This window comes from Dendropsophus ebraccatus, chromosome 3, assembly GCF_027789765.1.
Source record: "Dendropsophus ebraccatus isolate aDenEbr1 chromosome 3, aDenEbr1.pat, whole genome shotgun sequence".
In the NCBI taxonomy this organism is placed as follows: Eukaryota; Metazoa; Chordata; class Amphibia; order Anura; family Hylidae; genus Dendropsophus; species Dendropsophus ebraccatus.
The window spans coordinates 154,425,252-154,440,115 of record NC_091456.1 but is presented as its reverse complement, the minus strand read 5'-3'; positions in this window follow the sequence as shown (position 1 = coordinate 154,440,115).

The window sequence follows — 14,864 nt, the reverse complement described above, 5'->3', positions numbered from 1 at the left end:
TAATGCATCACTATGCCTAATGAAAATCGCGCGATCCATTTTTTTTAAACCACTAACCATTTCCCACCGTAAGGAGGATATATCGGTAGGCCCGCTTTCAGTGCACCGAGCAGCCCTAATTGCAAAGCCAGAAACCAAGACAGATGGTGGTTTGGAAAATGGCCCTCACCACCAGGTTCTACGTGCCAGCACCAACCAGGTTTTTATTAAAAAGAAAAAATTTCATTAGGCATTGTGGTACATTTGTTTTAAATCGACCATTGTTTTCAACAGTAAATTTTGTGCAAATTCTGTTATCGGTTGCCGCGTGTAAACGTAACGTAAACGTGTAAAAGTGGATGTGAGGCCGACAGTGCTGGAATTAAAGAGCCAAATGAAAGAGGCGAGCGATCATTCAAGCAACCTGGCTGGCAGATTAACCCATGTGAAGCTTCATTAAACGAGCGCCAATAAACGGGACTGGCGGTCTTCACAGCGGTCTCTTTGGGTAAAAGGGTCCTTAGACGAGACAGTCTTAAGATCCCCAGAGTTTATCTAATCCCATGAGTCAGCTTGATAAACGTCTAGAGATGAGCGAACCTGGAGCATGCTGGAGTCCATCCGAAACCGAACTTTCGGCATTTGATTAGCTGGGGCTGCTGAACTTGGATAAAGCCCTAAGGCTATGTGGAAAACATGGATATAGTCATTGGCTGTATCCATGTTTTCCAGACAACCTTAGAGCTTTATCCAACTTCAGCAGCCACCGCTAATCAAATACCGAACGTTCGGGTTCGCTCATCTCTATAAACGTCGCTCATCCTTATTTCCACATTCATTGGTCACTGATAAAGACAATTGCTTTGCGAAAGATTCTGCTGTTATTATATGCCACAATGGTCGCACTGAACTCTTGGTATACAGAACAGCCACTCCTACGCGGAATTTTTTATATGAAATTTTTTCTATTTCCCAAATAAACTTTATGAATTATCTTTCTAAAAATTATTTGTGTGGCTTAAATGTTTTGCTTTTTGGGGTCTATTCCTACACAAGCAACCTACATATTATGTATGATCTGCCAACGGCTGAACAGATATGTGAGCGCTCAGCGACTATTATTTGATGCATTGAAAGAGAAGAATCAGTGACAAACTAATGATTTATCTTCCAGCGTCCAACAGCAACACGTCACGAAAATTGACACTAGACATATATTACCGCTTTGTCTAATAGGGTCCTCTTAGAGGTTAGGGGGCTATGTGACAATACATTGATGCATAGTTACACAGGAGAAAATTAATCGTATATACAGGCTACAAAGAAGCACGCCACTATTCTTCAGTCTAAGGCTAGAATTCTGGGATAACTTTGGCTGCAACAAAGGTCACGCAAGCAAAGGCTGCAGTGTTGTGCTGGCGGCATTGCAGCTAAAGAAAAGGAATGTAGTTGTGCAAATTTCCAGGACTATGGCCATCCTAGTCAGCTCTCTACGCGTCATACACGACTACGTTCACTTACAATTGGCTGTGATGCAGATATTGCAATACTGCAGTCTTTGCCCATATGACCCGTGTCACCTTTGTCTAGGCTTATTCATAAAACATGTAGAGGTACAGTAATGGCCTCATACATCATGGTAGAGCTTCCGGATAGGCCTTGGCTGTACTTTTCTATAAGTATCATGCTGGGTTCACACTGCGTTTTTGCAATCCGTTTTTTTCATCCATTTTTTTGCAAAAGAACAGATGAAAAACGGATGATCCATTTTTCCATTGACTTCCATTGTAAAAGAAAACGGATCAAAACAGATCCGTTTTTTTTTTTTAACGGACACAAAAGTAGTATCAGCTACATTTTTGTGTCCGTCAAAAAAAACGGATCCGTTTTGATCCTTTTTTTTTTTTTTTTTTTTTTTACAATGTAAGTCAATGGAAAGAAGGATCAAAACGGACTGCAAAAACGCAGTGTGAACCTAGCCTCATCTCTCTCTCTCTATCACGGCGGACATACCGATGAAAGAATTGGCATGTATCTAATGGTCCCTGCCATCTTATTCTAAGACACAGATGTGATTCACAGAGAAGACAATGTAAACTGCTAATAACCAGGAGGGGGAGGGCTGAATGTGACTATATTACATTGTCCTACTACTGCCATAATGCTGGACTGTAATGGTGATAACTTCCTGGAGGCTGGGCTCATGCTGCGATAATGTGTCACAGCCACCATATTTACCACCACAATGTCCCATAGTTATTGACTGGGCAGGTTTTACAGGTGATACATAAAATATTAAGGCGTTTCACCTCTAAATACTGCGTGGAATGGCAGAACCGCTGACAGTCTACATGTGAACACTGTCATACACTGAAGGGATTTGTATAGGGATTTGCAGAACCATAGATCTTCTAAAGCAGGCATGGGGAAACTTCGGCCCTTCAGCTGTTGCAAAACTACAATTCCCATCATGCCTGGGCAGCCGAAGCTAAAGCTTCGGCTGCCCAGGCATGATGGGAATTGTAGTTTTGCAACAGCTAGAGGGCCGAAGGTTCCCCATCCCTGTTCTGAAGCAGTGTTCCCCAACCTGTTGCAAAACTACAACTCCCAGCATGACCTGTCAGCAGCATGATGGGGGTAGTAGTTTAGAGAGCTGGTAACAATTACCTATAGCAGTGGTTATCAATCTGTGCCACTCTAGCTGTGGAAAAACTACAACTCCCAGCATACCCTGACAGGCATGGGTTATCCGGGCATGCTGGGTATTGTAGTTTTGCAACAGGTTGCTGACCCCTGCCCTGTAGTGACCTCTCCTGGCACAGACTGCCCATAGGATTATAGGTGCCTGGGTGGATCACTGGCCATGTATAATCAGGAGGGATCTAGAGGAGGATCAGGTAGAGATCCCTGTAATGCCCGGGTGTGAGGCCAGTGCTGATGCCCCCGGTGCCCCATGCCTCCTCCTCCTCCTGCCATGCACATTCCTCTAATGACAAAGAGAAGTGCCCGCATGCCTCACCTCCTCCTCCTCCCGGCTGCACCAGCTCTCCGTGCCCCGCTCTCCTGCAGCATGCACAGGCTCTCCTCATTGATGCACCAGGCACAAACTTCCGTCCCCTCACCAGCCAGCGAGTGACTGAGAGAGCCGGAGGGGCGGGGAGGACACACGCCTCTAATGGGGGATTTTAGGTCGCGTTGGAAACACTGCACATGCTGTTGCTGGCTCGTTTTTTTGAGTTTTGTGGTGTTCTGATCCCTTGGGCGCCCCGTAGGACACCCTGCCCAGCACAAAAATGGCGACGGGTGGCCTGACAACAGGAGGCGGGGCTTGCGAGACTAGACTGCGGCGGTGATGACATTGGTATCACGTGACCGCCACACACCGCCCCTCTCCTCTAGAGAGGAAGGGTGCTGGAGTTTTAGGGTTGTGTGTATTGCGCTACTGTAGGGGATAATGTGCGGGAGCTGTTACACTAATGTTATCTTAGTCTGTTGCCGTTCAGCTGCTGAAGAACTACAACTTTGCCAGTGCATCATGGGAGTTGTAGTTTTGCTCCATCTGAAGGGCCGGGAGTCTGAAAGCGCTAGTTGTAGAGTGGGGGGGTTTACCCAGCGCTAAATAAACATGGCTGCTTTCTTCCAGAGACAGCACCACTCTTGTCTCCAGTTTGGGTGCAGGTTTTGTAACTCGGTTCCATTGAAGTGAATGGCGCTTAAGGGGGTTATCCAGTGAAATTTTTTTTCTTTCAAATCAACTGGTTTCAGAAAGTTATATAGATTTGTAATTTAATTCTATTTAAAAATCTGAAGTCTTCCCATAGTTATCAGCTGCTGTATGTCCTGCAGGAAATGTCTTCTTTTTAGTCTGAAACAGGGCTCTCTGCTGCCACTTCTGTCCCAGACAGGAACTGTCCAGAACAGCAGCAAATCCCCAGAGAAAACCTCTCCTGCTCTGGACAGTTCTTGTCCTACCAACTATGAAGTTTGCAGGCAGGTGGGGGTGAAAATAACAAGTTAACTCACCCATGCCTCATATTGCCACCAATGGGTCCCGTTTACCGCAGCCAGGTCGTGCAGCTCTGCTGACTGCAACGTCACGACCCCAGCTGAGTGATTGCCTGCTCAGCCAATCAGTGACTGGGGCGGGACACCTTCAGAGTCAATGACTGGCTGAGTGGGCTATCGCTCAGCCACGCTGCGAGGTTGATGGTGCAGGAGTCGGGTATGTGACTTACCTGGTTTCATGCAGAAGATGGTGAACAGGACCCTGGCTGCGGTGCTACAAGAGGCACAGGGGACAGGTGAGTTACCTTGTTAGTTGTTTTCACACCCACCTCCGCCTGCCTGCAGATTTCCGAGTTAGTAGGACTTCTTTAATATAACTTAAAGGAAACGAATCACCTCCAAAACGCATATATAGCTTTTTAAATGTGTTGTTAGAGCCCACAGCACACCTTCCATACATGTTTCTATATACTCCCTGCCTCCCCCGTGTAATCCATAAAGTAACTTTATAAAACTAACGCCCGGTATGCAAATTACCTCAGGTAGTCACCTGGGCGGTGTTCAGCTAGATGGTAGTCACGGTCAGTCCGGGTCCCCTGGGCGTTCTTCGGCGGTAATCACGCCCCTCTGGGTGTGATTCAAATCACCCAGTAGCTCTGATGTCACTCGGGAGCGCGCCGTGCACAACGTCTGCGCACCTACGTTTTTACGTCGCCGCGCATGCGCAGTACAGCCTCTTCCATTCAGGCTGTACTGCGCCTGTGCACAATAGCCTCAAACTCAGTGTGAGCCGGAGTTCGAGGCTATTCTGCACAGGCGCAGTACAGCCAGAATTGGAGCGGCTGTACTGCGCATGTGCGGCGGCGTAAGAATGTTGGCGCGCCGACGTTGAGCACGGCGCGCTCCCGAGTGACGTCAGAGCTACTGGGTGATTTGAATCACGCCCAGAGGGGCGTGATTACCGCCGTAGAACGCCCAGGGGACCCGGACTGACCGTGACTACCATCTAGCCGAACGCCGCCCAGGTGACTACCTGAGGTAATTTGCATACTGGGCGCCAGTTTTATAAAGTTATTTTATGGATTACACGGGGGAGGCAGGGAGTATATAGAAACATGTATGGAAGGTGTGCTGTGGGCTCTAACAGCACATTTAAAAAGCTATATATGCATTTTGCAGGTGATTAGTTCCCTTTAAGTGGTGTTTTAGGGAATATGGAGACTAGAAGTAAAGAAGTACATAAAAACAAACTATCACACGTGTTTCAAGGCCAGACTAGTTCCTTCCCCAGGTGCATAACATATACAAGCAATATATATGTATTTATTAAGAAAACAAAAAACAAACAGGAAGTGACAACAAAATCAATACGGCGTGGGTTTGAAAGTGACAGTACCTCCTATTACAACTAGCAGCAGGCTTGCCTAGGGAGTTCTGAAAAACATGGATACACTCATAGGCTGGATCTATGTTTCCTAACAGCCTTAGGATTGCATCCATTTTCTTCAATGAACGCTGGTTCTTGGATAGAGCATGCTCGAGGTTCACTTATCTTTACTCACCTTAAAGTGACTCTGTACCCACAATCTGTCCCCCCCAAACCGCTTGTACCTTCAGATAGCTGCTTTTAATCCAAGATCTGTCCTGGGGTCCGTTCGGCAGTTATTGTCCTAAAAACAACTTTTTAACTCGCAGCCCCGTGCCCAACAGGAGTATCTGTGCCCTAACTTTACACCACCCCTCCATCCCTCCTCCCCACCCTCTTCAGCATTAGGAATGCCACTGAAACATTTTCTCCATGCTGAACACTGCACAGCTGCTTAACGATCCAGCCCATGTGCCTTGCTGACACAGGTGGGGAATAGGAGGCAATCTGCCTGGAGCATTCCTAATGATGAAGAGGGTGGGGAGGAGGGAGGGGAGGGGTGGTGCAAAGTTAGGGCACAGATACGCCTGTAGGGCACGGGGCTGCAAGTTTAAAAGTTGTTTTTAAGGACAATAACTGCATCACCTGCCGAATGGACCGCAGGACAGATCTTGGATTAAAAGCAGCTATCTGATGGTACAAGTAGTTTGGGGGGGGGGGGGGTCAGATTGTGGGTACAGGGTCGCTTTAAAGGGAATTAGTTGCTGAGGGCAGCATAATGTAGTGACATAAAACTACACTCTGCCATAAGCAACAAACCTCTGGAGACTACGCTTCTGTTGCCTTATTATGCTGCTTGCGGGGAGGCCTCATAACACATGTGACAGGTCCCTTTAAGTAAGTAATTGGAATTATAATTCCCTTTGGAAGGTCCAAAGAATAATGAATTGATTCATTTAAAAGCTTTGTTAACAGCAAGAAGATGTGTTACTTTAATGTGGCTTCACCAGGATGCCCACTAGAGAGCTGCAATTACTATATGGTGATTATTGCAATTGCTATATACAATTACTATATACCCAAATGAATAGTCAGAAGTATGGTATAGCGTGTAAGCTGAACTGAAGACACAAAGAGGTTTGGAAAACGGGAAATGTAAGGAATTCTAGGTTCGGTGGTAACATTGGGGAGCAAACTGGTAGAAAGGAGGACGAGAATGGACTTTAGGTATATAGGGATATGAACTGCAGATGTATGGCAGGTAGCTAGCAGTAGGCGTTGTCACGTCTTATTGTACTCTGAAGCCAGGGCCTGAAAGTGAAGCCAGGTGTTATTTCTGCCAGACCAAAGTACTATAAGCTGAAAGAAGAACATTGGCAGCAGTAGTGCACATTCAGCAGTGGCATAGTCAGGACCAGAGCCCAGGGTCCTGGGAGATCCATCAGCATGGAACAAGCCAAAGGGTAAACCAGGAACATCGGAGAAAGCCAGGAGTCAGACATAGGTACCAGGCCGACAGATTAAGGGACAAGGTCAAGATCAGGATCAAATTTTATTATTCAGTAGTAACATCCCCGGGCAGGAGCTGGTCATGGCAGAAGATGTGATTGGAGCCAAGTTACAGTATTTATTAGGCATTGGGCTGCTGTGCCAGCCGTCCAGCTACAGATAACAACACAGGCTGCCCTTACTTTATACAGTCCTCATTCTCTACTCTTTTCAGTAGCACTTGGCAGTATACTGCTATAGAGAAAATCTCTCTTAAAGGAATACTCTAGTGAAAAGCTTTTTCTCAGTAATTAAAACACATTACAAAGTTATATAACTTTGTAATATGCTTCAATCACCTATCTGCCCCCTTCCCTATCGTTTCCCCCCCTCAACCGCCCACCAGGAAGTGAAGTAAACTCATTCTTACCTAGTGACTGTTGACCCCAGGCTGCTCTGTGGAAGCCATTTTGTGACAATGACATCATCAAGAGGGAGGCGGGTCTAAGCCCTATTAGCCCAGCCTCCCTTTGTCAGTTGACTCAAGTTGCTCAGCTCTGAATGGCTGAGCAAGCTGTAAGCCATCTAACAGTTATACAGAGTCAGTTAGACATCACAGAAGACAAAGTGCATCATGGGAAAGCCCAAACCAGGAAGTGAAGAAAAAATGAAGACACCAACTGGAGCTTCAGGGAACTGCAAACAGCGGGGAATTCAAACAGAGACAGACTCTCTCATAGTAAAAACTATGTTTATAATTGATTGGTTTTTTTTTTTTATTATCAGCGCCGGAGTACCCCTTTAAGGCCCTATTACACAGAACGATTATTGTCCGTATTTGGCCGTTACAGACAATAATTGTCCTGTGTAATAGAAGGCCACGATCAGCCAACATGAACGATGTTGGCTGATCATTGCTGTTGTTTGTCTTTCAACATGTTGAAAGACAAACGACTCATATAGCAGAAATCTGCTGCCGTCACTATGGGCTGCCTGGACGGTCAAGCGGTCACCCGGGCAGTCCCCCCCAGTCCCCCCTCCCCCCCCCCCCTGTACTCAACCGTTCGCACATAATGTTTTTGGATGATTTTTTGCACTGAAAAAAATTGAACTTCACTTGAATGGAAGTGCTGCAGAATATTTTTACATTGCTAGTTTCTTAGGCAGCTATTCTAAACCTACCTTGTCATGTTACATGTCCCTGATACTGAGCTGTATAGAGAAAACACAAGGAAGAAAGAAGAAGCTGACCCTGTAGATATATCTGATTCTCTTAGAAACAGGTGGAGAGAGATGATAGCAATTTGATATCCTTTTACTGCCCCTAACTGCTGGCAATGCTGTTATCCAGACCCTCAAACCAAGATTGTCGACACATTTCAAAAGAGTATTGTTTCATCTGGGGCTTTATACTATGTACACAATGAGTATTAATACCGGCCATCAACTACCATGGCCACCTAGAAAGATAGCATTACCCCCCCCCCCCCCCCAAAAAAAAAAAAGAACTGCCCCTTATCACCAGAAAAGCTGGTTAAAGGGAAACTCAACGTGTTATTAGGGTGCGTTCACATGAAGGAAGAGTGGACAGAAACACATCATGTCCCCCCTCTCTCTTCTCCCCCCTTCTTTATAGATGTGCCCCCTCTCTCTTCTCCCCCCTCCTTTATAGATGTCCCCCCTCTCTCTTCTCCCCCCTCCTTTATAGATGGCCCCCTCTCTCTTCTCCCCCCTCCTTTATAGATGGCCCCCGGTCACTGCAGCCCGCTCCTGTTACCTCCTATCACCGCAGCTCGCTCCTGTGGCCTCCTGTCACCGGAGCCCGCCTCTGCCCGCTCCGGTCACCGCAGCCCGCCTCTGCCCGCTCCAGTCACCGCTGCCCGCTCGGTCCGCCTCCTGTCACCGGATCACAGCCTCTGCCTGCTCCGGTCACTGCAGCCCGCTCGGCCCGCCCCTGACGTGCACTAATCCAATCAACGTGGAGCAGCGTGGGGCCGCTGCGGTGCACGTAACGCGCGTTCCATGGCCGCAACGGCCATACGCTGCTCCACGTTGATTGGATTAGCGGAGCACGTCAGGGGCGGGCCGAGCGGGCTGCAGTGACCGGAGCGGGCAGAGGCTGTGATCCGGTGACAGGAGGCAGACAGAGCGGGCTGCAGTGACCGGAGCGGGCAGAAGCGGACCGGAAAGAGAAACGGGACGCGGCGGTGATTTTTTTTTTTTTATGCAGCCCGGGCGGCCCACGGACTGGTAATCTGGCCAGCCCAGCGGGCATTTGCCCGGCTTGCCAGATTACCAGTCCGGGCCTGCTGTCCCCTGTCTGCATCATCAACAAACACACACAATGTGAGACAGAGGCATGGAAGATTTGTCTCCTGGGGGGATAGCAGAAGGAGCAGGAGACAGTGTGAATTGGCACAGGGGCCATTTTTATTCCACTTCCTGGATTTCTATCAGCTACCAGTGTGGCAGAACTGTACAGATACAGTAATACATTGTATAGACACATCTATACAACCTTTAATGTACTTTTAATAGAAAACAAGTTTTTCTTATCCACAGTTCCCCTTTAAGTATAGGGCACCTCCGTCCTATAGGATTACCACTGAGATAATGTAGTGCTGGTGGTTGTGATACAGCTCAGCTGGTGATGGTACTGTTGTGACGCCAGCACACAGGTGTGGAATACCTGCTTTTAGTGGTGGCTGGCTATATCCCCCTAAAATGGTTGTTGACCTGCCGGGGTGTGATGGGTCCATTGGGCTCCGGTCACGGTGGTTCAAAGTGGGAAGATGACCCACCCAGACTGTCGGGACTGCCACCAATAGAAAGGGGGAAATGACCCAAGGAGTATATAGCCGACAGGTGTAGGTGCTGGTGCAATGATGTCCCAGTAAAATAAATAAAATGGCTTTACTAAACAGTCTCGTCAAACAGGATTCACTGGCAATGGGTAACTTCTTTTTGTACAGACTTGTGTTCAATGAATCTGTGCTGGGAGATACCTTAAGTGCTGATATAGAAGAGTAGTAGATATAGCGGTGTGGAGCAGTGGAGAGGAGTTTGTCATGAGGGTCCCAACCCAGGCTAGTAGTGTACTCTGCTGGAACTTGAGAGAGAGATACTTGGAAGAGGAATACTTAAGAGAGAGAGAGATACTTGTGCCCATGTTTCGACTACACTAACACTTAACCACCTTCTGCCCTGCAGTGTTGGGGTACCCGTCCTATTAGTGTGACACAACCCCCAGTCTTGGTTACCTGGGCAAAGCTAAGTGTCCGAAGCTATCCGGTGTCAACCACGCTGCGAGACAGAGTATGTATACCTTCATTACAGTTGCTTTTCTCTATCCGGGTCAGTTCCTCTGTCTTAGTAGACTGCCCTGCACTGTTTACAGAGGTTTGCGGCATCGACTGGGATGATCTCCGACTAGTCCTTCTTTTGGGGTCTAACACTGCATAGTTACGTGGATAGATATGTTAAGGAAAATGAGTGTCTCTGGTTGCTTCATACACGTGTGACTTTTCCCACTTCACACTAGATTGCACACGGACTGTCCCGGACAGGCCCTGGCTAACTTCAGCAGGGATGCCTGTGTGTGTCCTCCTCCCCAGATAATCATAGGGAAGCTGACACTACACTTCCTCTCACTAAGTGACTACTTCCTAAAAGGGTATGTAATAGCCCCTGTGAGTGGTTGAGAGGAGAGTGCGCAGAGAAATAAGTATAGAGATAGGTAGAAAGAAAAGAAGTATCTCCACTTTAGTGATCACGGCATTGCAGGGGTTGATGGTGGGTGGACATATTAATAACCCATGCTATAATCAGGTGTGCAGATTATAGTTTTTTGTGAATACTGCCTCCCCAGCAACTAGTGGGTGCCTTACAGTTTGAGAAGCACTGGACTAGATGGATGAGGTGGTCTCTCACTGCTGACAATCTTCTTTCAAATTTTGTTTTATTAAATTTTTATGAATAAACATAAAAGTCAAAATAATGAAGTTTGAAGTGGCACTCAATTGCACAACAGAAATCATAATCGCGATAAAAAAATTCTCGCAAAAACAAAAGTACGTAGACAAAATATGTCAGTAGAAGGTGCCAGCAGGTCTTGTTCAAAAAAGTATAAACATAAACAATATATGGCAACAAGGAGAGAAAAAACTGGGGAAAGAAGGAATAAATTAGGATAAAAGGGAGGAGGGAAAAAGAAGGGAATAAAAGGTGAGGAGAAAGAAGTGCTGACAATCTTCTATGTATCTATGTGTACATAGCCTTACTCTGATTTCAATATAAAATAAAATATAACAACGGTTGTGTTTCGGCTCCTCACAAATGATAAAGTTCTCTGCTTTTTGTCAGTGAAATTCGCTCAATTTACAAAATATGAAAACATTATATATTCTATGGTAAACAGCAGGTGACATTTCTGGATCTCCACACTAGGACTGGCGATATAACCCATTATACTGGAAAGAGGTAATGGGAAGTGATCCTTAGTACTGGAGCACATGGTTCACAAACAACTTCCTCATTCTCTTCATCATTCACGACTTCCTACATGTTTACTTGCATTGTGTCTATAAAAAGAGGGAACACGGCAGAGTAGCTTAGAAACCAAATGTGCACTTGTTGTCTATGGCTTTCACTTGTCCACTCCTATCCTCAATGAGGCATTATGTGACCAAACTAAACTGTAAAGAAAGTAATAAACTTTTCATCTCTTTTATAAAAACAAATATTACGCTTCCTGATGACTTGAATCCTTCATTACAATGAGGGGAGTAGTCATCAATGTGCAATTATTATGTAGCATAGCAATCACAATGTTACACTAAATGTTTCCTTAATTGTTCCTTTAAATAACATTTACCATAAAATGAATGATGAGGCTGTTAAAGAGGCCCTGCAGATTTTATTTGCTTACTCAGTGCAGCATAGGCTATTAGAGGATAATGTAGACGCTCTTGTGTATTGCTTATGTATACCTCTTTTAGTTGGTGTTGCATATGTGGGTTGTCTGCCATCCTGTTTCCTCGATACGGATCTCTTCATGCAGCCTACATTACCCATGATGCCTGTGACTTTGCCCATGTAAAAGTGGCAGCCATCAGCTGAGGAGCCAGAAAACACCTGATCCTTAGCATCTTTTGTGCCACGTCAAAATATATGGCTATCGGCCGCACATCTCCCTGTGTGAACAAGGGATGTGCAGCTGTCAGCAATATATTCAGATGGCTGCAAGAACCATACAGTGATGGCTCCTGTGGCCTGGCCACTCAATTAGTTGTGCTTGAGGCTCTGAACCTGAACTCCATTCTCGCTGATCGACACCTGTTTGTGGCCGGCTAAAGATCATTATGTATAAAAGAAGTTCAACGATAAAACTTCTGCCCCCTCCCTTCTGCTATAGAATAACATATAAGACACAGCTTCAGACCATCTTTTCTGTTAGTTTCTACACACGAGAGCAGATATCAGGCTGTATCTCATAGCACACAATACAGCAGGGGTGGGCAATTAATTTTCCCACGCGGCCACATGAGAAATTGAAATGGTTCTCAAGGCCATGACTGGTACGTGGGGGCTGCGGTGAGGCAGGTGTACGTGTACGGGGTGGGGGAAGTGCGGTTAATCGGGTAGAGCAGATTCACAGGTGACATCTTCTTTGATCTAAGGCATCACTTTCCCTTTTCTTTTCCATCTAGCCCAGGCCTCCATGAGGATTTCTTCCAGCTGCAATACATCTCTTCGGAACCTGCCAAACATTTTAGGCAGGTTTGTTGAAGGAATGTACCTAGCGTGGAGCAGTAACAAGTCACTAATGTTTGCACAAAGCCCTGTAACTTTTTGTGACTTTTCACAATTGTGCAGTAAATTTAAAAATTATAGTTGAAAATCTCAATTTAGAAACTCCACCTGAAACGGAAATTACGGTAGCTAAAAATCTTTCTTTTGAAATAGGACAGCGGTCTATATAGCCTAATACAGCATATGGAGGGGGGGTTATCTACAATTGCGTGTATTTACTTATGAATTATAATTTCAGGAGTTTGACAGTAACTCTTTAAATGTATCTTTCCAAGTCCCAACTTTTATTTCTTCTTAAATTTCATAAGTGAAGAACCTGTTGGTGAGTTACAAACTGTTCTGGAAGTGGAGGAGCTGACATTTGCTGGCCCAGTTTCCATCTTTGGCCTGGCAGCTATGGGTGCACATTTGCTCAGCAGTCCCATGAAAATCTGGATGGCTGACTCTGTATCCTGACATTCAAGAATTGTTCAGCTCCAAAAATTAGATCATGGATATGTTCACATTAGGGATGGTCCGAACAGAGTTCGGTTTCGTACGAACCCGAACTCTCGGTAATGATTCCCGCTGTCTGCCCGCTCTGTGCAGCGGGCGGATCCAGCGGGAGGACCGCCTGGAAAACTGGGATACAGCCATAGCCATAGGCTGTATCCCAGTTTTCCATGCTGTCCTCCTGCTGTATCCACCCGCTCCGCGGAGCGGGCAGACAGCGGGAATCTGATGCAGAGCGTTTGGGTTCATACATCCCTAGTTCACATGATGCAGATTTTCTGCAACTGATTTTAAATATATAGATTTTTTTTTTTGGTGCAGAAACACTGTATAGCAGATTCACAGTGGATACAGTATGTGTGAATGAACCCTGGATGAAACCTGCACCTGTCCCCTCTTCTGTGGGCACTGGTTATAGTTTAGTTACTGCAATGGAAGTTGTACAGTATGTAATGAAGCAGTTATTTTAATAGAGGGGGGCAGTAAATATTTGCAAATGGAAGTCTGGCAGCAACCAACCAGGATTGAAAAATTCAGGCCCCTGTCTACAGACATGAGGGTCCCAGAGATGTGTTTCTTTTTTATAACACAATAGCTTTTTGTCAGTTTACAGAAAGTACGTGATGATGTAACATTGATGACTACATTGGCCAATTGCAATTCTGTGATGTGAGAATACCACTATGTGTCACTTAGCAGGTGGCATTTGGCCACTACAGTCAAATAAGGTGATAGCTGAAGGCTACTGTCATCAGCTGGTAAAGATCAAGTATTCACTGATAGTAATGTAATATGTTTGGCCAGCTTAGGTTAGTGAGACCCTGGAACATGGTTCAGTCATTGCAGTACTACTTGGAGAGCTGTCTACAGACTACAGAAAATATATATTGCTTATATGGCTATATGGAGAGCAAAATGGCATGGCACTCAGTTCTACTAACTCTTGAGAGTTGCGGCATGAGGACCTTCACTGATCAAAAGTGTTGAGATGAGAAATGACTACTGTAATCTTTAGTCTGTATCTGTCTGGAGTTTCTTTATTAGCACTACATTAGGTAAAGGTTGGCCATTCTAGGGGCAGCGTTATACTGGCATTCTAACAGTGAACATTCTTCAATTTCCCACATTTGTAAATATTTACGGCATGTCCGGCCAACATTCCACTCACTTAATTCTTCATGCCTTAACTTTGTTCTGTGGTTCAGAACGTTCACTTTCTATTGGCATCAAAGTTAACTGTACACTGCCAGGCTGGAGATTTTACGAGACTGTCACAACACAAACCTTAAAGGAAAATCTACATCCAATAATGCTATGGCATTTCACTACACTGTGCTATAACACGGTCATTGGGCATCTGACCTGTGAGATCGATATTGTTCCTTCTTTATTCAGTAACATTTCAGATACTTTACTTAACCTCTAAGTGTAAAGGGCCTATATACCCAATGGATGCTGTTCCTTTTGTACAGAGGTAACCTGCCCTAGCACACAACAAAATGACTGCATCATGATAGAGCAGTAGGCTGACAGCAGGTGTCAAGCTCTGTACTGGTTTCGGCCCACAATTATTTCTATGTTACGGTATATGCGGTTTTCCCTAAATATTTCCTCCTCTTTCTGTGCCCCTGTGACATTATGGAGAAGGTTCTGACGTTAGTGCTCACATCAGAGCACATTCTTTATGGCTTCTAGATGTTAGAAGAATGGAGAGCTGAAAAGA